This window comes from Pan troglodytes, chromosome 1 (assembly GCF_028858775.2).
Source record: "Pan troglodytes isolate AG18354 chromosome 1, NHGRI_mPanTro3-v2.0_pri, whole genome shotgun sequence".
Taxonomy (NCBI): domain Eukaryota; kingdom Metazoa; phylum Chordata; class Mammalia; order Primates; family Hominidae; genus Pan; species Pan troglodytes.
The window spans coordinates 195,760,821-195,785,802 of record NC_072398.2 but is presented as its reverse complement, the minus strand read 5'-3'; positions in this window follow the sequence as shown (position 1 = coordinate 195,785,802).

The following is a 24,982-nucleotide window of genomic DNA, read 5'->3' as shown; positions in this document are numbered from 1 at the left end:
GAAGTGAATATCAGATCTTTGTCAGGAAGGGCAATTTTTAAGATTTACTCTGATAGAATAAATCACAAAACAAAATATTAGTAAATTTCCCTGCATGAAGATTAGAAACCACCAGGTTAAAAACTAAGACGATAATAAAAATTAAAAGTTAAATTGAAAAAATAATTGCAAGAAAAAATTATAATAAGTGGTTACTATCTTTCCTATGTAAAGGATGTGTACAATTTTATAAGAAAAATAATCAAGATCCCAATTAATAGCCAAAATAAATGAACTAACACGTGGAAAATATTCATCCTCTGATGATAATTACAGAACTAGAAATAAAAATGAGAGACTATTTTTCATCTAAGTTAACACAAATTTAAACAACCACTACTGATATAATTCTTTTGGAAAATAATTTGGCAAATTCATTTTCTCCCTCTCTCTCTCCTTTTCCCTCCCCCTCTCCCTCCCTCTCTACATCCTCCCCGCTTTCATTCATTCATTTATTTAACAAATACCCTCTGTGTGCCTGCCAGGTGCTGGAATCTAGCCTAAATTCTAAATACAGAAAAAATTTTATGTATAAATTTGTTCATCTCCACATGATTACTAATAGCATTAAATCAAAAACATCCTACACTGTCATCCAGAGGCAAGGTCTTCTTTTGCTTAAGACAATCTTAGTTTATGTTTGATATCCCAGCATAATTAATAAATAGTGCCCCCCCCCCCCCCAACTAAGACAGCTTTCTGGCTGATAGCAGTCAAGTATCTTGAGGAAGGGCCAGTTTTTCTAATTTGTACAAAAGCACCATTGGGATTAGCCACTGTCCATTAAGTTACTAAGGTTGGATGATTTCTGGTTTCCTATTTTTCTGCAATTTCTAGATTTTCTAAAATGGATTTTACGTGTGTGGGCTTTACGTGCATTAACTCATTTAATTTTCACAACCCCATAATTATTTAGTTTTCTTATTTCACCCCCTTTTTTTAAGATAAGGGATTAAGTCACCGAGAGTCACATAGTTATGAAGTGATAGAACCAAGATTTACACCTGCATAGTCCATATCCAGACTTTTAAACAGCAAGTTATCCTGTCCATAGGGATAACTATATCCAGTTGGACTTCTTATTCATTTATGGGGGGATAAAGATTACCTATGCTCACAAATGTTATTTGGAAAGTGCATACAAATAGTAGCCCCAAAATGTGTCTATCTCTTACAAACAAAATATGTTCTCTTAAGTCCACTAATTATAAATACATTGTAAATACAGTAATTGATTAAAAAAATAAAATGCAAGAATTCATTAACAAATAAAATGGAAGAATCCCAAATACCCAATTATGAATTATCTTTTTGATGTATAGTTATATCTGTTTAAATTTCTTTTTATTGGCCAGGCGTGGTGGCTCATGCCTGTAATCCCAGCATTTTGGGAGGTGGATCACTTGAGGTCAGGAGTCCAAGACCAGCCTGGCCAACATGGTGAAACCTCGTCTCTACTAAAAATTTAAAAAAACAGCCAGGTGTGGTGGTGCACGCCTGTAATCACAGCTACTTGGGAGGCTGAGGCAGGAGAATTGTTTGAACCTGGGAGGCAGAGGTTACAGTGAGCTGAGATCCAGCCACTGCACTCCAGCCTGGGGAACAGAGCGAGACTCTATCTCAAAAAAATAAATTAATAAAAACTTATTTTTATTTATTTATTTATTTATTTATTTATTTATTTCACTCTGGGCTCATTTCTTGATCTGTTTAAATTTCAACATATGAGGCTGGGCGCAGTGGCTCATGCCTGTAATACCAGCACTTTGGGAGGCTGAGGTGGGCGGATCACCTGAGGTCAGGAGTTGCAGACCAGCCTGTTCAACATGGCGAAACCCCATCTCTACTAAAAATACAAAAATTAGCTGGGTATGTGGCACAGGCCTGTAATCCCAACTATTCAGGAGGCTGAGGCAGGAAAATCTCTTGAACCCAGGAGGCAGAGATTGCAGTGAGCTGAGATCGTGCCACTGTACTCCAGCCTGGGTGACAGATCATGGCTCATTACAACCTCTGCCTGCCAGGTTCAAGCGATTCTCCTGCCTCAGTCTCCTGAGTAGCTGGAACTACAGGCGTGTGCCACCATGCCCTGCTGATTTTTTGTATTTTTAGTAGAGACAGCGTTTCACCATGTTGGCCAGGCTGGGCTCAAATTCCTGACCTCAGGTGATCCACCCGCCTTGGTCTCCCAAAGTGCTGGGATTACAGGCGTGAGCCACCATGCTTGGGCCACATACCACTTTTAAATGGATTGATGGAAAAATAATATTTTTTGTAGGTCATGTGTGGTGGCTCATGCCTGTAATCCTAGCACTTTGGGAGGCTGAAGCAGGTGGATCGCTTGAAGCCAGTTCAAGACCAACCTGGGCAACATGGCGAAACCCCTATCTCTACAAAAAATACAAAATGTAACCGAGAGTCATGGCATGTGCCTGTAGTCCCAGCTACTGGGGAGGCTGAGGTGGGAGGCTTGCTTTAAGACAGGAGAGCCCGCTGGGCCACTTCACAGGACTTGCAACAGGAGTGTGGCTCACTTACTCGGCTGCCATCCTGAAACCCTTTGTGGGAGGGGGAGCATGCAGGCAAGTGGGTGCTGGGGCTCTGACGAGAGCTTTTGGGCTCCATCTCCATGGTAGCATCTAAGGGTATGCTACAATTAATGCTCTTTTAGCAGTTTCTGTCTGCAGACAGCTAAGTGTTAACCAGCTCAGTGGAGAGTCAGGGTGACAGCCTTTTACACCTTTCCTTCTTGGTACCCAGGTCCTTTTCTGGTGCCCAAGAAGAATCTGGCCACATGGACTTGAAGGATGGTGAATGTGGAGGTTTCATTGAGTGATAGAGGTGGCTGTCAGTGGGACAGGGAGCTAGAAAGGGTGTGGAGTGGGAAAATAATCTTCCCCTGGAGTTCGGCCATCCCCAGCTGACCTCCTTTCTGATAGTCCAGCTGTCTCTTCAACATTCAGATGCTTCTTCTCTTCTCTCCTTCTCTGCCATGCTACTCTGCTCCTTTGCCAGTGGAGTTTGGGGTTTGTATGCATACAGGATGGTGGGCATGGCAAGCCAGGGTGGTTTTGGAAAAAGCAACGTTTGGGTGGGAAAAGAGAGATGTAAAGCTCTTATTTAGGGCTGCAGCCCCAGGCTTGTGGGTGGGGCTTTTGCGGGGAACCACCCTCTTCTACCCAGTATTTCCCTGCCTCTGGTCCATATCAACATGACCCCAAGAGGTCGAGGCTGCAGTGAGCCAAGATCACACCACTGCACTCCAGCCTGGGTAACACAGTGAGACCCTGTCTCAAAATACACACACACACACACACACACACACATACACACATATATATATACATACACACAAATATATATATATAGATGTTTTTGCTACATGATTTATTGAAATTAAACGTATCACTAATTAAATGGGCAAGTGTAAAAAATTACAGTTTATGAGTGTTATTAAAGATTTATAAATACAGGCCAGGCACAGTGGCTTGCGTCTGTAATCCTAGCACTTTGGAAGGCTGAGGTGGGCAGATTAACTGAGGTCAGGAGTTCAAGACCATTCTGGCCAACATGGTGAAACCCCGTCTCTACTAAAAATACAAGAGTTAGCCAGGCGCGGTGTTGCATGCCTGTAATCCCAGCGACTTGGGAGGCTGAGGCAAAAGAACTGCTTGATCCCGGGAGGTGGAAGTTGCAGTGAGCTGAGATGGCACCACTGCACTCCAGCCTGGGTGATAAAGCAAAACTCTAGTTCAAAAAAAAAAAAAAGGCCAGGTGCCGTGGCTCATGCCTGTAATACCAGCACTTTGGGAAGCCAAGGTGGGCGGATCATGAGGTCAGGAGATCGAGACCATCCTGGCTAACATGGTGAAACCCCGTCTCTACTAAAAACACACAAAAAATTAGCCAGGTGTGGTGGCGGGCACCTGTAGTTCCAGCTACTTGGGAGGCTGAAGCAGGAGAATGGCATGAACCAGGGAGGCGGAGCTTGCAGTGAGCCAAGATCACGCCACTGCACTCCAGCTTGGGCGACAGAGCAAGACTCTGTCTCAAAAAAAAAATAACTAATAAAAAAAGAAGTATTTTTGTTTTTGTTTTTGTTTTTTTGAGACGGAGTCTCGCTCTGTTGCCAAGCTGGAGTGCAGTGGCCCCATCTCAGCTCACTGCAATCTCTGCCTCCTGGGTTCAAGCAATTCTCCTGCCTCAGCCTCCTGAGTAGCTGGGACTACAGGCACACACCACCACATTTGGCTAATTTTTTTTTTTTTTTTTGCATTTTAGTAGATACAGGGTTTCACCATGTTGCCCAGGCTGGTCTCGAGCTCCTGAGCTCGGGCAATCTGACCGCCTCGGCCTCCCAAAGTGCTAGGATAACAGGCATGAACCACCACGTCTGGCAAAGAAAAGAAAAAAGCTTTATAAATACAACTGTATAATGTTGCCTTTAACTATATACTAATCTAAAATAAATTATTTTGGTTGGGTGTGGTGGCTCATGCTTGTAAATAAAATAAAATAAGAAAATAAAATAAAATAAGAAAATAAAATAAACTTTTGGCCGGGTGTGGTGCCTCACGCCTGTAGTCCCAGCTATTCGGAAGGCTGAGGCAGGAGAATTGCTTGAACCCGGGAGGCAGAGGTTGCAGTGAGCCAAGATCATGCCACTGCACTCCAGCCTGGGCAACAGAGTGAGACTCTGTGCCAAATAAATAAATAAGATAAAATAAAATAAAATAAACTTGTAATTAGCTGGGCATGGTGGCAGGCGCCTGTAATCCCAGCACTTTGGGAGCCCGAGGCAGGTGGATCACCTGATGTCAGGAGTTCAAGACCATCCTGGCCAACATGGTGAAACCCCGTCTCTATAAAAATACACAAATTAGCCGGGCATGATGGTGAGTGCCTGTAATCCCAGCTACTCAGGAGGCTGAGGTGGGAGAATCGCTTGAACCCAGGAGGCGGAGGTTGCAATGAGCTGAGATCATGCCACTGCACTCCTGCCTGGGTGACAGAGCAAGACTCCATCTCAAAAAAAAAAAAAAAAAAAAAAAAAAAAAAAAAATATATATATATATATATATATATATATACACACACAATACATATATATATCACTTATGCCATGCTTCCGTTGGGTTCTTCTCTGCTTAAGCAGGTGAGACTATATAAAACATAAAAATACACATATTATATATAAAAATATATGTATTATATATGTATAATATATATGTATATATGTATAATATATAATATATAATAATACATGTTATATAGATAGATAGATAGACAGATATAATCTCACCTGCTTAAGCAGAGAAGAACACAATGGAAGCATGGCATGAGTGATATTTCCTGAGAAGACAAGGAAACAATCTGGAAGGTCAGGGCCAAGCAGGCAAAATCACCTAGTCTGGTTGGTTTTTGGCAGGCATTCTGTGCACTGCAGGGGAGTGTTTGGGGCAAGCAGGATTAGCTTTCAATATTCTTCAGACCACAAAGGGGATAAGACACTGTGGTGGAAGCCAGGTTGGACACTGGCACTGCAGTAAATGCAGTAAAAGAGCCTCGTCTCACCTGCTTCCCCCCAGACAGGCCCAGACTGAGGCCTTAGCTCCAGGCTTACTGCCACTCTTCAAGGCTCTCATTATTATTGAATAACCTACCTTGGGCTCCATGAGCACCTTACTAACACAGGGGGCATGCCTATAAATCCCTTTGCCATCCTTCATTGCCCTATTCAGGATCAAGGTTGTGAGGATTAAGTGAAATAATGCATATTTAGTAAAATGCCCGCCAAGAAATGTCAGCTATTTTTTCTTCAGCACCTCCATGCTCATGTGACCAGGAATGCAGTGGGCATGGATTGATTAAAGGCCGCCTTCCTGGGACTTCCTTGGGCAGAGTCCATCATTTCTCCTTTGGGCTCCTAAATCTCCTGTTCTTTGTTTGTCACTATACTTACCACTCTACATTCTGTTTCAATTGTCTGCTTACTTGTGTGTTTCCTCCACATGGTTGTGAGTTCTTTGAAGGCAGAGATCACGTTTATCTTTTTTTTTTTTTTTTTGAGATGGAGTCTCGCTCTGTTGCCCAGGCTGGAGTGCAGTGGCACCATCTTGGCTCACTGCAACCTCTGCCTCTCGGGTTCAAGCGATTTCCTGCTTCAGCCTCCCGAGTAGCTGGGATTACAGATGCCTGCTACTGCACCTGGCTAATTTTTGTATTTTTAGTAGAGATGAGGTTTCACCATGTTGGTCAGGCTGGTCTCGAACTACTGACCTCAAGAGATCCACCCATCTCAGCCTCCCAAAGTGCTGGGATTACAGGCGTGAGCCACCATGCTCAGCCCGGGATCATGTTTTTCATCTGTGAATTCATATCTTAGGTGCTTGATGAATGTTTCATGACTGTTAAATAAAGTGAAGTATGTTGAAAAAAGTGTGCATTTTAGAGTCTTTTTTATTTTCTTTTCTGGCGACTTTTTTTTTTTTTTTTTTTTTGAGACGGAGTCTCACTCTGTGGCCCAGGCTGGAGTGCAATGGTGCAATCTTGGCTCGCTGCAATCTCAGCCTCCTGAGTAGCTGGGACTACAGGTGCATGCCACCATGTCCAGCTAAGTTTTGTATTTTTTGTAGAGACAGGGTTTCACCATGTTGCCTAGGCTGATCTCAAACTCCTGAGCTCAAGCGATCCACCAGCCTCAGCCTCCCAAAGTGCTGGGATGACAGGTGTGACCCACCACACCTGGCTGCATTTTAGAATCTTTATAGGCCTGGATTTGAATCCCAGCCTCATCAATATAGCTGTGTAACTGTAGTAAGTTGCTTCTCTCAGAGTTTCGTCACCTAAAAACGGGGGCAATCATGACTCCCTTGTGGCATTGTTGTGAGGATTAACAAGGACAGAATAAGAAAACATGTATCCCCAGGACCTGGCCAATTTTAGGTGCTCAGTAAATGTGTTCCTTTCTAATAAGCAAAAGAGATGGAAACACAAATCTGGAGCCTGAGTTTCCTTCACTTGTAAAATTCTCATGGAGTCAGAATACATGAGGTCAATGTAAAGTACTCTGATGTCTTTGGCTAAGCAATGGTGCATTAGTTGAAGGAAAAGTCGTGTGTTTTATTCCTGTGCTTAATGAAGCCCTCTCTGATAGTCTGACCTCACGGATGTAAATACATTCTCCTTGGAGTTCATTCAAGGAATGCCACTCACAGGAGGGAGGGCCCAGGGAGGGAGTCATCAGGGAGGCCTGGGGCCAATCCCCCACCCCAGGCAGCTGCATTTTTTCCCAGTCCTCTATGTGGACACCAATAGACCCTGCTAAGTGCATCCTCCTCCTCCCCCCGGAGCTTCTTATGAGCCACCCCAACAAGACCAAGCCTGGAAACAGGACTCAGGATTCACCAGGCCTGGCGGATGGCTGACAGCAAGGACTGAGTCTGACAGAGGAGACTGTCTTTTAAACAGACACACATCTGAGGCAGAGAGTGAAAGATGATGAGAAGGAGAAAGAAACCAGAAGGGTAAGTGGAGAGATTTTCCTACGAACGCCGATGTAAGCCAGATTCTTTGGTTGCCAGTACCTCCTCCGCAGTCCGGCATCGCCCACCTTGCAGCCCTCCCCCACTGCCTTTGTACAGCGTGCTGAATTTAGACCGCGAGCCACGTGCCTGCTGCCTCTTCAGAGCCCTCCTGGGAGTGAGGATCTGATGCTTCTGCAGCAGCCCGGTAATCCACTGCACAAAGTTAAACAGCCTGCGTCCTCTCTTCTCTGCAGCTGGCCTCCATTATCTGGAGTTAATGGCCAAAACTATGAACAGCATATTCATAACACTGGATTAAATCCCGCAGCAACCCCTTTGGGCCATCATTTCAGCACCCGTCCACCACCGGCCACTGCCTTCTTTCCAAATGCCTTCCCACTGTTGCCTACTCCGGGGAGAATGGCCTCTTTTACTCCCTCTGTCTCCCCCGAGTTAACAAGTTTTTTTCAGAAAATTACCTCAGCCTCACAAGTCTGAAATCCTTGATTCTGAAAAAAGCTCAAAACCCTTATTTCTAAAACTTTAGCACCTCCCACCTCTTTTCTTGGGATCTCTTATCCAACTCTGTAAGAAAATTCCCCTATGCTATTTTCTCATGCTCTCAGCATTCTCAAGGAATTGCCTACCTCCAGATGTCTGAAACCAGTTTCTTGGTCATGAAAGAAAAAATAAATAAATAACAAAAAACATTTCAGGCAATAGAAACAAATTTACTCTTGAGAGGCAATGTAGTGTAGCTATTAAGAAGGACAGAGACTCTAAGGCCAGGCAAGATGGCACATGTCTGTAATCCCAGTGCTTTGGGAGGCTGAGGCTAGGGGATTGCTTGAGCCCAAGAGTTCAAGATCAGCCTGGGAAACATAGCAAGATCCTGTCTCTACAAAAATTTTAAAGATTAGCCGAGCATGGTGGTGCACACATGTAGTCCTAGCTACTCTTGAGAGGCTGAGTTGGGAGGATCACTTGAGCCCAGGAGGTCAAGGCTGCAGTGAGCTATGATCACATCATCACTGCATTCCAGCATGGCAACAGAGTGAAATGCTGTCTCAAAAAAAAAAAAAAGTGGTGCGTAGACTCTAGATTGTCTAGGTGTTGAATCCTGGGTCTGCCGCTTACTAACTAGTTGTAAATGTTTTGTTAAGTCTCCCTTTTTGTTGTTGTTCTCTCTCTCTCTCTCTCTCTCTCTCTGTGTGTGTGTGTGTGTGTGTGTGTGTGTGTGTGTGTTTCTTTTGTGTTTTTTAGAGACAAGGTCTTTCACTCTGTCACCCAGGCTGGAGTGCAGTGGTGCGATTATAGCTCACTGTAGTCTCAAACTCCTGGGTTCAAGGGATCATCCTTACTCAGCTTTCCAAGTAGTTAGGACTACAGGTATGCATCACCACACCCGGCTAATTTCAAAATGTTTTGTAGAGATGAGGCCTTGTTATGGCTGGTCTCAAACTCCTGGCCTCAAGCAATCCTCCCACCTCAAGCAATCCTCCCCGCTCAGCCTCCCAAAGTGCTGGGATTGCAGGCCTGAGCCACCATACCCAGCCTGGCTTTGTTAAATCTCTTAACCTCTCAGGGCTTCAGTTTCTTCAATATGAAATGCAAGAATACTGATAATATTTACCTTTATCATCAGGAAGATTAGATGACTGTTTAAAGCACATAGAACAGCAGATAGCACATAAAACATACTGGAAAAATGCATGCTATTGTTTTACTGGAATGTAGATTTGAACACCAGTAAATAGATGGCAACTGGAACTTACATCCCAGATCATTCTGAGAAGCCATCATTCCCAGTCTATTTTATTTATTGAGACAGAGTTTCACTCTGTCGCCCACCCCAGTACATTCTGAGAAGCCATCATTCCCGGTCTATTTTATTTATTGAGACTGAGTTTCGCTCCGTTGCCCAGGCTGGAGTGAAGTGGCATGATCTCAGCTCACTGCCACCTCCGCCCCCAGGGTTCAAGCAATTCTCCTGCCTTAGCCTCCCAAGTAGCTGGGATTACAGGTGTGTGCCACCACGCCTAGCCAATTTTTGTAATTTTAGTAGAGATAGGGTTTTGCCATGTTGGCCAGGCTGGTCTCAAACTCCTGACCTGAGGTGATCCACCTGCCTTGGCCTCCCAAATTGCTGGGATTACAGGCATGAGCCACCGTGCCTGGCCATTCCCAGTCTATTTAAACCCTATTGCAACCTTATCCCACTCTCCGATCTGGTCACCTGAATGCTTAATCTTACAAGGGTAAAGTACCTCTCATCAGTGAAAGAGGCTAAATGAACCCATGTGGTCAGAACTTTTTTGGTGAAACAGTAGTGGCTCAATTTCTAGATTTGAAAATATTTCAACTCGTGGAAATGAGAATGTCTGCAGAGTTGAATGAAGGAAGAGCAGGCCTCAAGAAGGAGAACAAGGACTGATTCAGAGGTTAGAAGGGTTGGCAGTGTCCACAAGCACAACTAAAGACGAGCTCAAATGCCTTGAAATTTTGCCCTTGTCTCAAACACGTTACGGTAGTTGTTACTCTGGAAGTCACCGATATCCCCTTTGAGCCAGTCCAGGCCTTTCTTCAGCCTTCATCCTTCTTGCAGAGGCCAGCTGTCACTTCTTGCTCCACACCAAAGCCTTTAAGTCCTAAGAGGTATGTTAAGGGCACAATGGCAAGGACACAGTCAAAAGGTTACAGGAAAGCTCTACAATGCCACAGAACCATGGAGATAATACCCAGGCCACAGAAAATGGAGGAAAAGGAATACAACTGTACCAAAAGTGGCTGGGACAGCTTTATTGCCTTCTCCCTTTTTTCTTTTGTATTTGTTTTCCCTACATTAGATTGGGGAGAGACTTTTCTTGGGAGGAGGTAACAGATTATAAATATATAGAGAAGTTTATAATGTTTTTGTTTCATGGCACTTACTGAATTTATCATTTTACTGATTGTTTTCTTGTGTTTTTTTGTTTGTTTGTTTGCTTTTGTTTTTGTTTTTTGAGATAGAGTCTCACTCTGTCACCCAGGCTGGAGTGCAGTGGCACAATCTCGGCTCGCTGCAACCTCCACCTCCTGGATTCAAGGGATTCTCCTGCCTCAGCCTCCTAAGTAGCTAGGATTACAGGTGCCTACCACCACGCCCGGCTAACTTTTGTATTTTTGGTAGAGATGGGTTTTCACCATGTTGGCCAGGCTGGTCTCGAACTCCTGACCTCAGATAAACTGCCCACCCTGGCCTCTCAAAGTACTGGGATTACAAGTGTGAGCCACTGCGCCAGGTTTCTTGTTTTTTTGTCTGTTACCCCACTACAATGTAAGCTCCAGGAGGGGCAAGAACAGGCCCCTCTGTCCTGCTCATCTTTCTATCCCCTGCAACCAACAGAATGCCTGGCATATTGTTATAGATACTAACATAGAAAACAAACTATGCAAATGCTAGAAGGAGATATTAGGAAACATTTATTTTTCTATTCTTGGGGTTCATAAAACCTTCCTTAACAAAAAAGAAGATCAAGAAGCCATGAAGAAAAAGATCACTAGATCTGACTACATAAAAAATGTAGGGCCAGGCACGGTGGCTTACACCTGTAATCCCAGCACTTTGGGAGGCCGAGGCAGGTGGATCACCTGAGGTCAGGAGTTCAGACCAGCCTGGCCAACATGGTGAAACCCCGTCTCTACTAAAAATACAAAAATTAGCTGGACATGGTGGCAGGCGCCTGTAATCTCAGCTACTTGGAAGGCTGAGGCACGAGAATCACTTGAACCAGGAGGCAGAGGTTGCAGTAAGCCAAGATGGCGTCATTGCTCTCCAGCCTGGGCAACAAGAGCGAAACTCTGTTTCAAATCAAAAAAAAATTTTTTTTAGACATTCTATCTGAAGAGTAATAACATAATAACCAGCAATTATTTATCACTTTATACATGCCAATTTCTGTTCTAAGCAATTTACATGTCTTAACTCATTTAAGCATCCTAGTGATCTTATGATGCAAGCATTATGATTATCTGCCTTTTATAGATAGTAAATGGAGGCACAACAAGATTAAATACTTTGGCCAGGTGTGGTGGCTCATGCCTGTAATCCCAGCACTTTGGGAGGCCGAGGCGGGTGGATCACAGGGTCAGGAGTTCAAGACCAGCCTGGCCAACATGGTGAAACCCCCGTCTCTACTAAAAATATGAAAATTATCCAGGCATGGTGGTGGGTGCGTGTAATCCCAGCTACTTGGGAGGCTGAGATAGGAGAATCACTTGAACCTGGGAGGCAGAGGTTGCAGTGAGCCGAGATTGCACCATTGCATTCCAGCTTGGGTGAGGAGAGTGAAACTTCGGCTCCAAAAAAAAAAAAAAGATTAAATCTTTTGCTAGAGATCATATAGCTATTAAGTGGTGGAGCCCAGTTTTGAACTCATCCAGTCTGGTTCCAGGGTTCATACTCTTGACCATTACATTATAGTTGCCCCTGAAAGAAACACATGGCAAACAAAAAGGTAGTCTTCATAATGTGTATGAATTTTCACATATTAATAAGAAAATTACAAATAACCCAGTTGAAATATTTGGCAAGTAATAGGAGTCAAAAATTCACTGAAGAAGAAACACATGTGGTCAATAAATTTTCCTGCTTAATAAATAGCAATTCCTAAAACCATAACAATAGTAAGATACTACTTTTTACCCTTTAGATTAGCAAAAAGTAAACTATTGCTAATATCTAGTATTGGCAAGAGTGTAGGGAAGAGTAAACTGGTACAATTGCTTTCTTATTTTATTTAATGTGTTATTTTTCATTACACTTTCTATTGATGTTGATTCTCAAGTTGTCCCAGATTTGGCCAGTGGAGCCTGTTCGAGCTGACTCATGTGTCCTCTTGACTTATGCCGTCATTCTTTGAGCACTATTTACTGTCTGGCACACAATATCCACAGGCTCATTCTGTCCCAACTCTGGAATCGGTCATTTCTCTAGGGGGCTCTGTTCCTTTTGGAAACCAACTGTATTAATTGCTATTATATGTCATTGATTTCAGGTCCTCTTGAAAAGCTAGGAAATGAATGTGTGTAAAAATGCTTAAGGATAAATTTTAAGTAATATAAGACAGAAATTGTATATACAGTATGGTAGTTTTCATTCAAAGCACACACGCAGATATAGCAAATTGCTGAATTATGGTGTTTGGGGTGATTTTTTTTTTCATTTCAATTTGTATTCTAAAATTTTCAAAGTGTGGCCAGGCGCGGTGGCTCATGCCTGTAATCCCAGCACTTTGGGTGGCCGAGGCGGGTGGATCATGAGGTCAGGAGATCGAGACCATCCTGGCTAACACGGTGAAATACCGTCTCTACTAAAAATACAAAAGGTTAGCTGGGCGTAGTGGCGGGCGCCTGTAGTCCCAGCTACTCCGGAGGCTGAGGCAGGAGAATGGCGTGAACCCAGGAGGCGGAGCTTGCAGTGAGCCGAGATCGCACCACTGCGCTCCAGCCTGGGTGACAGAGCAAGACTCTGTCTCAAAACAAAACAAAACAAAACAAAACAAAAAACAAACAAAAAATTCAAAGTGTAATATTTTCTTTCTTTCTTTCTTTCTTTCTTTCTTTCTTTCTTTCTTTCTTTCTTTCTTTCTTTCTCTCTCCCTTCCTTCTCTCTCTCTCTTTCTTTCTTTTTTGAAATGGAGTCTCACTCTGTCACCAGGCTTGAGTGCTGTGGCATGATCTCAGCTCACTGCAACCTCCGACTCCCTGGTTCAAGCGATTCTCCTGCCTCAGCCTCCTGAGAAGCTAGGATTACAGGCACGCGCCACCACGCCCGGCTAATTTTGTATGTTTAGTAGAGATGGGGTTTCGCCATGTTGGCCAGGCCAGGCTTGAACTCCTGTCCTCAAGTGATCCACCCGCCTCGGCCTCCCAAAGTGCTGGGATTACAGACATGAGCCACCGCGCCCCGCCTCTTTCTCTTTTCTCTTCTCTTCTCTTTTCTTCTCCTTTTCTCTTGCTCTGTCACTCACACTGGAGTGCAGTGGTGTGATCTTGGGTTACTACTACCTCCACCCCCCCGGGTTCAAGCAGTTCTCGTATCTCAGCCTCCCAAGAAGCTGGGATTACAGGTATGCGCCACCATGCCCAGCTAATTTTTTTTTTTTTTTTGTAAGATGGAGTCTCGCTCTTGTCACCTAGGCTGGAGTGCAGCGTCATGATCTCAGGTCACTACAACCTCCACTTCCTGGGTTCAAGTGATTCTCCTGCCTCAGCCTCCCCAAGTAGCTGGGATTACAGGCGCCCACCACTATGCCAGGCCAATTTTTGTATTTTTAATGGAGACACGTTTTCACCAAGTTGGCCAGGCTGATCTCGAACTTGTGACCTTAGGTGATCCGCCCGCCTCGGCCTCCCAAAGTGCTGGGATTATAGGCGTGACCCATTGCACCCAGCCAATTTTTGTATTTTTAGTAGAGACAGGGTTTTGCTATGTTGGCCAGGCTGGTCTCCAACTCCTGGCCTCAAGCAATCTGCCTGCCTCAGCCTCCCAAAGTGATGAGATTACAGGCGTGAGGCACCACACCCAGCCTATTTTTTCAATAAATTTTTTATTTTAGAAGAAATTTAGATTAAAGAGAAGTTGCAAACATAGAACAGAGTTCCCTTATACCTCATACCCAATTTTCCCTACTGTTAACATCTTTTGTCATAATTGATGAGCCAATATTAAATTATTATTGAATCATTATTATTATTTTTTTTTTGAGATGGAGTCTCACTCTGTCGCCCAGGCTGGAGTGCAGTGATGCGATCTTGGCTCACTGCAACCTCTGCCTCCCAGGTTCAAGCGATTCTCCTACCTCAGCCTCCTGAGAACCTGGGATTACAGGCACTTGCCACCATGCCTAGCTAATTTTTTGTATTTTTAGTAGAGATGGGGTTCACCATGTTGGCCAGGCTGGTCTCGAACTCCTGACCTCAAGAGATCCACCTGCCTTGGTCTCCCAAAGTGCTGGGCCTGAATCATTTTTGACGTAATAAAAATCAATAAAATTATTGAATTTTATTATTAAATAAATAAAAGTCCACACTTTATTCAGATTTCTTTGGTTTTTATCTAATGTCCTTCTACTGTTCCAGAATCCCTCAGAGGACACCACATTACATTTAGTTGTCCTGTCTCCTTAAGCTCCCGTTGGTTGTGAGTTTCTTGGGCTTCCTTCTTTTTGATGACTTTCATAGTTTTGAGGAGCACTGGCCAGGTATTTTGTAGGATAAACCTCAATTTGGACTTATCTGATGTTTTTCTCATGATCAGACTGGAGTTATGGGTTTTGGGGAAGAAGACCACAGAAATCAGGTACCATGCTCATCACATCATATCAAGAGTATTGTTGGTAGGTTTGTTTGTTTGTTTGTTTACTTATTTATTTATTTATTTATTTATTTTTTCCGGAGTCTCGCTCTTTCACCCAGGCTAGAGTGAAGTGGCGTGATCTCGGCTCACTGCAACCTCCTCCCCCTGGGTTCAAGACATTCTTCTGCCTCAGCCTCTGGAATAGCTGGGATTATAGGCGCCCACCACCACACCCGGCTAATTTTTGTATTTGTGGTAGGGATGGGGTTTTGCCACATTGGCCAGGCTGGTCTAGAACTCCTGACCTTAGGTGATCCACCCACCTTTGCTTCCCAAAGCCCTAGGATTATAGGCATGAGCCACCACGCCCGGCCAGGTTATTTTTATAATGAAGAAATAAATGTGTGCTTTTTAAAGTTCTGCTCAAGAACAAATCCAGTGCATTTTCTTATATATTAGCTTAGGTTGGAAGTTTGACTGCAATAACAAAAAGAAACAAAACCAAATTTCAAACATGATAGAAGTTCTTTCTCTAAAAAGAGTCTAGACAGGCCAGTTCCATTGGCTCACACCTGTAATTCAAGTGTTTAGGGAGGCTGAGGCAGGAGGATCACCTGAGGCCAGGAGTTCAAAACCACCCTGGGCAACATAGTGGGACCCCCCATGTCTACAAAAAATTTAAAAATTTTAAAAAATTAATGGGGCGTGGTGGCATGTGCCTGTAATTCCAGCTATTTGGGTGGCTGCAGTGGGAGGATCTCTTGAGCCCAGGTGTTCAAGATTACCGTAACTTGTGATTGCACCATTGCACTCCAGTCTGGGGACAGAGCAAGACCCTGTCTCTAAAATAACAACAGCCAGGCACGGTGGCTCACGCCTGTAATCCCAGCACTTTGGGAGGCCGAGGCGGGTGGATCACGAGGTCAGGAGATCAAGACCATCCTGGCTAACACGGTGAAACCCCGTCTCTACTAAAAATATAAAAAATTAGCCGGGCGTAGTGGAGGGCACCTGTAGTCCCAGCTACTCAGGAGGCTGAGGCAGGAGAATGGCGTGAACCCAGAAGGCGGAGCTTGCAGTGAGCCGAGATCGCGCCGCTGCACTCCAACCTGGGCAACAGAGCGAGACTCTGTCTCAAAAAAAAAATAATAATAATAATAAAATAAATAAATAAATACATAAAATAACAACAAAAAAAGAAAAAAACAAAAGGTCTGGACAAAGCAGTTGGGGCCTGGTTGGGCAATCTGCTTCACACGATTAGTAAGAGGTCCAGGTTTCTTCTATCCTATAGTTCTGTGTTCCTCAGCAAGTAGCTTCCCTAGCTATTATGGAAGTTTCCGTGGTTGCATAGGTATAGGTACTCTAGCACCTGCCATCACATGCACATCCACTGCGAAAGGGAGGACATACTCTTTGCTTCTAAAGACACACCTGGAAGTTGGACATTTCACTCATCCTGCTCATATTCCATTGGCCAGAACCTAGTCACATGGCCACGTCTAGTTACAAGGAAGACCGAAAAATGTGGTCTTTTACTAGGCAGCTCTATGCACAGCTAAAATTTCTATAGCTATCGGCCAGGCGCGGTGGCTCACGCCTGTAATCCCAGCACTTTGGGAGGCCGAGGTGGGCAGATCACGAGGTCAGGAGATCGAGACCATCCTGGCTAACACGGTGAAACCCCGTCTCTACCAAAAAAGTACAAAAAATTAGCTGGGCGCGTTGGCGGGCGCCTGCAGTGCCAGCTACTGGGGAGACTGAGGCGAGAATGGCGTGAACCCAGGAGGCAGAGCTTGCAGTGAGCAGAGATCGTGCCACTGCACTCCAGCCTGGGCAACACTGCAAGACTCCATCTCAAAATAATAATAATAATAACAATTTCTATAACTATCAAGGAAGAGGAGGCTGCCTTTGGGGGAGCCAGTCAACAATCTCTGCCAAAGCTGGATTGCAATTATCCAGCCATGAAAGATGGACATGGAAAACCCAGAAATCTCACACTCTAGTGGCTATTAACTATTACCTCCATATTACTATCAAAAATGTCAATGTGAACACCAGACATTCCTTTCTTTCTTTTCTTTTCTTTTTTTCTTTTTTTTTTTTTTTGAGACAGAATTTCACTCTTGTTGCCCAGGCTGGAGTGCAGTGGTGCAATCTCAGCTCACTGCAACCTCCACTTCCTGGGTTCAAGCAATTCTCCTGCCTCGGCCTCCAGAGTAGCTGGGATTACAGGTGGCCGCTACCACGCCCGGCTAATTTTTGTATTTTTAGTAGAGACGAGGCTTCACCATGTTGGCCAGGCTGGTCTCAAACTCCTGACCTCAGGTGATCCACCCACCTCGCCCTCCCAAAGTGTTGGGATTACAAGCGTGAGCCACCACGCCCGGCCAGACATTCCTTTCTAATGTCATCTGGCTGCCCACTGCTAAGGATTTTACACCAATAATTTTCACTCCATAGAGTCACCACCTTCATGCCATTTTCACCTTTCATTTTCCAACCCCACTCTCCATTACCCTTCCACTCAGGAGAAAAACTAAACTCTTCAACTCAAAGTAGTTTAGCCACAGTCATGCCCTTAAGGTTTCGCCTTCACTCCAAGAGGATTTTACCAAGATATTTTTCCAAAGAAATACCTTCCCTTACAAAAAAATGGTTTGTTTTTTGAGATGGAGTCTCACTCTGCCCCCTGGGTTGCAGTGCAGTGGCAGGATCCAGGATCACTGTAACCTCCACCTCCTGGGTTCAAGCAATTCTCTTGCCTGAGCCCCCATAGTATCTGGGATTACAGGCATGTGCCACCACGCCCTGCTAATTTTTTGTATTTTTAGTAGAGATCAGGTTTCACCATGTTGGCCAGGCTGGTCTCAAACTCCTGACCTCAAGTGATCCGCTCACCATGGCCTCCCAAAATGCTGGGATTACAGGCGTGAGCCACCACACCTGGCCACAAAAATTGCTAACATTTTCAGCACCTCTTCACTAAAACGTCCTCCCCACCAACAGACCCCTTGTGTTTCCTCACATGGCCACTAGGAGCATAGGCTGAAAATCATTGTTCACAGCAGGCTTCCTGGCCCCACATGAGACTATAAACATTTGAAAAGAGTGCCTACAGTTTTTCCCCTACATCCTTCTCCTCTCCCTCAACCTCTTCCCTCTCTCTTTTCCCACCATAGGCTGCTCACCCCCCAAGCCTTCTTCTTGCCTTTGCTTTCCCAAAACAACTCAGCAACTGCATTTAACTAAGATATAAATAACAATGGGATGTCTGGTTACTAATTTCAGAGCCATATACATTTTAACAAGAATTAAAGACTGAAGCCTAGGAAGTGAATGTCTAAATGGGAGAATTCCATGGTTCTTGGGGGAAATTCCTTCATCTTTCATATCATTCAGGCAAAAGAATGAGGTAAAAAATGAGCTTTTACTGAACAGCTTTGTATGGAAGGCCTGTATGCACTAGCATTGTACACAAGACTTTCACATGTCAGTGTATTTAATTCTCACAATAATTATGGTGGCATTATTATGCCTATTTTGCACATTAATTGAGGCTCAGAGAGATTAAACAATTTGAACCCAGATCTGTCTGATTTCTCAAACCTGTATTGTTTCCACTATAGCAGCTGTTAACATTTATGTACATAAAAGAAATTAAGGATTGCTACAATCTCAAGGGACCAAACTTCTAGAACCACCCCCAGACAGAATGGTTGCAAGAGATCAGTAAATTCTTTTTTTTTTTTTTTTTTTTTTTTTCAGATGGGGTCTCGCTCTGTCACCCAGGCTGGAGTGCAGTGGAAAGATCTTGGCTCATGGCAGCCTCCACCTCCTGGGCTCTAGTGATTCTCCTGCCTCAGCCCCCCAAATAGTTGGGACTACAGGCGTGTACCACCATGCCCAGCTAAGTTTTGTATTTCTTTGTAGAGACAGGGTTTTGCCAAGTTGCTCAGGCTGGTCTCAAATTCCTGAGCTCAGGCAATTTGCTCGCTTTAGCTTCCCAAAGTGCTGGGATTACAGGTGTGAGCCACTGCTTTTGGTGAGATCAGTAAATTCTGTACCCAGACAGACCCAGTCATTTTTTTCAGTGTTTCTCAAAAAGTGGCCTACAATCAGAATCACCAGTGTTCATTAACAAAAATGTGGCTTCCTGAATCCCTTCCTAGACTACCGAATCTGACCTCTGGGGGCAGGGCCTGTGAATCTGGACTTTAAATATGACTTTCTAAAACACACTAAGCTTGCAAATCGCTGCTTTAGTGAATAAACAGAAAAGAAAAGCTGTCATCCTACTTCCTACGACTGCCCATATTTTTGTAATTTTACAGCTTATTCACACTCTTGTCAGAGGCTGGGAACCAGAAAGGCTAGGATCCATTCTCCTAAATTATTCATTTAACAATTATTTATTGCATGCTTTCAAATGTGCCAGGCATAGGAAAGCAAACACATTGCTTTTGAAATGTATTACAAGGGAGGGCAAAAGACTGTTGGAAAAAGATTTGAAAGCAATGGTTAAGAAGAGATTAGTTTTGAGAAATTATCTGAATAGCTGGTCATTCGCATGGACTATCAGTGTCCCCAGAGAGGTAGCTGCAATAATCTGGGACTACACTGGAATTGTTGGTTACACATGTGCTCTCACGTTACAGGCCTGGCCTGGAGGATATTTGTCCACATACGCTGGTCAAAGATGGAGAGGCAGTAAAACTGTTTCTCTTCTGCTACCAGTGAATAAGCCAGATCTTTAGCTTTTATCTTGCTGGGAGGAGATGCATTTCTCTATTTGGAGTGGATCCAGGTTTTGTAGGGCCTGAGCTTTTGCAATTCCTCAGGCCCTTTCCAAGAAAAAGAATACAAAATTATGACTACAGTATTAAGTATGCATGTGAATATTTGTTTGGAATGAGAAAAGACATCAACACAAATTATTGAAGACAGAGATTCAGATCCCTCTTTTCTGAGATATTCCAGGCAATTTTTCGGAAATGCTTATGCAGAAATTCTTCTTGATTGCAAACCGCTTCCTCTCCTTATCTAGAGCAGACTACAACTCCTAGCAACACCCATCTCTCAGAGGAGGCCCTGCAAGTGAGGGGCCCTGAAACTTAAGCTCCATTAACTTCAAAATAAATCCTCCTTCCCTCCTTCTCTCCTTACAGGGCTTGGTGCTAATTTTTTTTTTTTTTTTTTTTTTTTTTTTTTTAACGACAGTCCAGGCTGGAGTGCAGTAGCACCATCTCAGCTCACTGTAGCCTCGACCTACCAAGCTCAAGCCATCCTCTTGCCTCAAAACCCTCCTCCACCCACTTCCTTGAGTAGCTGGGATTACAGGCTAGAGTCATCATGCCCAGCCTTGGTGCTAATCTTTGCTTCACTGGCCTTTGCTGTAGGCTAGCTTCCATAAATATGTACAAGGCCAGTTGTTTAACTGATTTATCTAGACAGCAGTCTCTTTTCTTTTTAATTAAAAAAAAATTCTTTTTAAATGTAGCGATGGAGTCTGGCTACAGCCTAGGCTGGTCTCGACCTCCTGGGCTCCAGCAATCCTCCCGCCTCGGCCTCCCAAAGTGCTGGGATTACAGGTGTGAGCCATAGCACCTGGCCTGGGCAGCAGTCTTGACAGAATAAACTCTGATGATGGTGGGGCATAGGTAGAGAAAATTGATTACTGAATCTGAGACAGTTATCTCATCCCATTCACCCTGGGGAATCTACAAGCAGCAAAGGGAGCTAACATAGTTTACATTATTTGCTACAGTCAGGCTGTGCAAGCTGGAAAATAATATTCTTTTGGCTTAAATTTATTAATTCAGTTAGGTTGCAAGGGGTGTCTCTCCCCTGCTATCCAGAAGTTCTCATAGACTGTTATCTTTTTTTTTTTTTTTTGAGACAGAGTCTCCCTCTGTTGCCCAGGCCGGAGTGCAGTGGCACGACCCCGGCTCACTGCAACCTCGCCTCCTGGGCTCAAGTGATTCTCCTGCCTCATCCTCCTAAGTAGCTGGAATTATAGGCGCCTGCCACCACACTTGGCTAATTTTTATGTTTTTAGTAGAGACAGGATTTCACCATTTTGGCCAGGCTGGTCTTGAACTACTGGCCTCAAGAGATCCACCTGCCTTGGCCTCCCAAAGGGCTGGGATGACAGGCGTGAGCCACTGCGCCTGGTCAACTGTCATCTTATATGAGTAATACATACCAGGAAGGAGAATAAATAATTTCTTAGTAAATGCATTTTGTTTAATAGATAAAAACACGGTGTTCAAGAGAGGGGTAGTAAAAACGTTGAGAAGTAATAATCTGGTCCACGCACCTCACTTTAGACATGATAAAACTGAGGCCAGAGAAAGGAAGAGAGGTGTTCAAAACCATATAGACAGGCAGTAGCGTAGCCAAAATAGTATTTCTCACCCAGGCTTCTTGTTTGACCAGACAACCTTCCCAGTTCAAAATTCTGGTTTCTAATAAAAGGCAGAGGAATGAGTCAGAAAGCCAAGGAGAATAATCTGTTAATTTAGCTTTGGAGCTATTGACAATCTGGTTGGGAGATGACAGGCCAGGCTACTTCTCTGCCGAGAGGAGTTATTTTTCTGCTGGAGAGTTATTTCTGTAACTTGTATCAAAAGCCTTTAACATATGTATGTGTCCTGACCCGGAAATTCCATTTCTTGGAATTTATTGTAAGGACATAATCAGAATGAGCACGATGATGTACATACATTGATGTTTATTGTAGCATCATTTTCAATTTTTAAAATATAGTCCAGGCGTGGTGGCACATGCCTGTAATCCCAGCACTTTGGGAGGCCGAGGCAGGCAGATCACGAGGTCAAGAGATTGAGACCATCCCAGCCAATGTGGTGAAACCCTATCTCTACTAAAAATGCAAAAATTAGCTGGGCGTGGTGGCGCATGCCCGCAGTCCCAGCTACTCGGGAGGCTGAGGCAGGAGAATTATTTGAACTCGGGAGGCAGAGGTTGCAGTGAGCCAAGATCACGCCACTGCACTCCAGCCTGGTGACAGAGCGAGACTCTGTCTCAAATAAATAAATAAATAATAAAATAAAATATAAATATATTGGCCCAGCACAGTGGCTCACACCTGTAATCCCAGCACTGTGGGAGGCTGAGGCAGGCAGATCACTTGAGGTCAGGAGTTTGAGACCAGCCTGGTCTACATGGTAACACTCCATCTTTACTAAAAATATGAAAATTAGCTGGACATGGTGGCGGGCACCTGTAATCCCAGCTACTTGGGAGGCTGAGGTAGGAGAATCGCTTGATCCCAGGAGGCAGAGGTTGAAGTGAGCCAAGATTGCACCACTACACTGTCCAGCCTGGGAGATAGAGCAAGACTCAGTCTCAAAATAAATAAATAAATATAAATATAAATATAAACAATTTTAAATATTACATAAAACTAATATATAAATTAATATAAGTAGAATTATCAAGAAACCCAGTGACCCTTTTCCTACCAGTCCCTGCCCACTAGCTTCACTTCCCAGGATGTCAACTATATTACCTATATATTTTTTCTGAAATCTACTTTCATATCTCTTAATCATATACTGATACACTATTTTTTATTCCTCTTCTTCTTTTATTTTTATTTATTTTAAATTATTATTATTTTTTTTGAGATGGAGTCTCACTCTGTTGCCCAGGCTGGAGTGCGGTGGCACAATCTCAGCTCAGGGCAACCTCCACCTCCCAGGTTCAAGTGATTTTCCTGCCTCAGTCTCCTGAGTAGCTGGGATCACAGGCACCTGCCACCATACCAAGCTAATTATGTTTTGTATTTTTAATAGAGACAGGGTTTCACCATGTTGGCCAGGCTGGTCTCAAACTCTTGACCTCAGGTGATCCACCTGCCTTGGCCTCCCAAAGTGCAGGGATTACAGGTGTGAGCCACTGCGCCTGGCCTTTATTTATTTATTTATTTATTTATTTATTTATTTATGAGATGGAGTTTCGCTCTTGTTGGCCAGGCTGGAGTGAAGTGGCGCAATCTCAGCTCACTACTATCTCCACCTCCTGGGTTCAAGTGATTTTCCTGCCTCAGCCTCCCAAGTACCTGGAATTACAGGCATGCCCCACCACGCCTGGCTAATTTTGTATTTGTAGTAGAGATGGGATTTCACCATGTTGGCCAGGCTGTTCTCGAACTCCTGACCTCAGGTGATCTGCCTGCCTTGGCCTCCCAAAGTCCCAGCCTGTTCTTCTTTTTAGAAACAGGACCTTATTCTGTCATCCATGCTGGATGGAATACCATGGTGTAATCCTGGCTCACTGCAGCCTCAACCTCTTGGGCTCAAGCAATTCTCCCTCTTCAGCCTCCTGAGTAGCTGGAACTATAGGTACACACCATCATGCCCAGCTAATTTTTAAATTTTTGTGTAGAGATTGGGGAGTGGAGGGGGGAATGGATCTCACTATTTTGCCCAGGCTGGTCTTGAACTCCTGACCTCATGAGATCCTCCAGCCTTGGCCTCCCAAAGTGCTAACATTGTAGGCATGAGCCATCGCTTCCCAGCCATGATTTCTAAACTTCAGACATTATTCATTGACTTCTTAAGGTAAGTGATAATTTAGCTCCTAATACCCACCACTCCCTCTTCCTCTTTTCATTCTCCCAGTATCACAATTGTTCATTGAATCAGTAATCAATATTTGCATTATTATGGTTTCATAAGCATTATTTACTTCTATGCCAATGAGTATTCTATGCAATTTAGTTTTTGTCCTGTTGTATTTTCCTACAGGTATTGCTTCACTTTTAAATTTGCTTAGTTTCCCTTATTCATACGATCAGCTTTCCTTATGTGTTCCACGATACACTGTATGGCCTATCAATACTATTTTTCAACTGATCAAATCAATTCCATTTCCCTGCCCCCCACCGACATTGCTGTTCCATAGCCCGCTACTACTACATTCTGCAGTAAGAGCTAGATGTCTAGGTCTGCAACAAGATGTTACCACTGGACTTCTTTTCACCATTTTCTTGTGTTGTGTCTTCCGCTTCCTTGATCTTATTTCATTCTCTTTGTAGGATTATTCCCTTATTTTACTGCAGCACATCTCCCAGTTGCTTCTCTATTGAAGAGAGTTTCTAAGGTAAATCTACCGAATCTTTATAAAATGGAAATGTTTTGGCCAGGTGCAGGGGCTCACACCTGTAATCCCAGCACTTTGGGAAGCCAAAGCAGGTGGAACATGAGCTCAGGAGTTCAAGACCAGCCTGGGCAAAATGGCAAAACCGTGTCTCTACCAAAAAAAAAATAATAATAAATAAATAAATAAATAAATAAATAAATTGCCAGTTATAGTGGTGCATACCTGTAGTCCCAGCTACTGAGGAGGTTGAGGTGGGAGGATCACTTGAGCCCAGGAGGTGGAGGTTGTGATGAGTCAAGATCCACTGCACTGCACTCCACTGCACTCCAGCCTGGGCATCAGAGTGAGACCTTGACTAAAAAAAAAAAAGAAAAGAAAAGAAAAGAAAAAGAAAGAAAATGTCTTAATTCTATTCTCACACTTAATATTATGGCTAGTTGAAGAAAATTAGATTGATCAGCCTGTTTTTCCCCCTCAGTGTTTGAAAAGGTTTGTTCGATTGTCTTTCAGCTTTCAATGTTACATTCTGCTTTCAGAATGTCATCTGTTTTTTCTCTGGAGACTTTGAGGGATTTTTTTTTTTAATATCTTGCAGTTTGAAATTTTTAGATGACGTGCCTTAGGCTGTAGAGATGGGGTCTCACTGTGATTCCAGGCTTTTAAAATTCATATGCTGGGCCCATTGGTAGGCTCTTTCAATCTGGAAACAATTTATCTTAAAAAAAGTATATAAAATGTCAATTGTTTACAAATTTCTTGACACAGAAATATTAATAATATGGCTTGATTCCCTTAAACTTTTCTATATTACATTATAAAACTTTCCAGAGTTTCAAGATGTAGACTAGAAAAGGAAACATTGATTGAGATTACGAATGACCAAAGACATACTGAAAACTCTTTAAAATTATTATATCATGGCTCATGCCTGTAGTCCTAGCACCTTGGG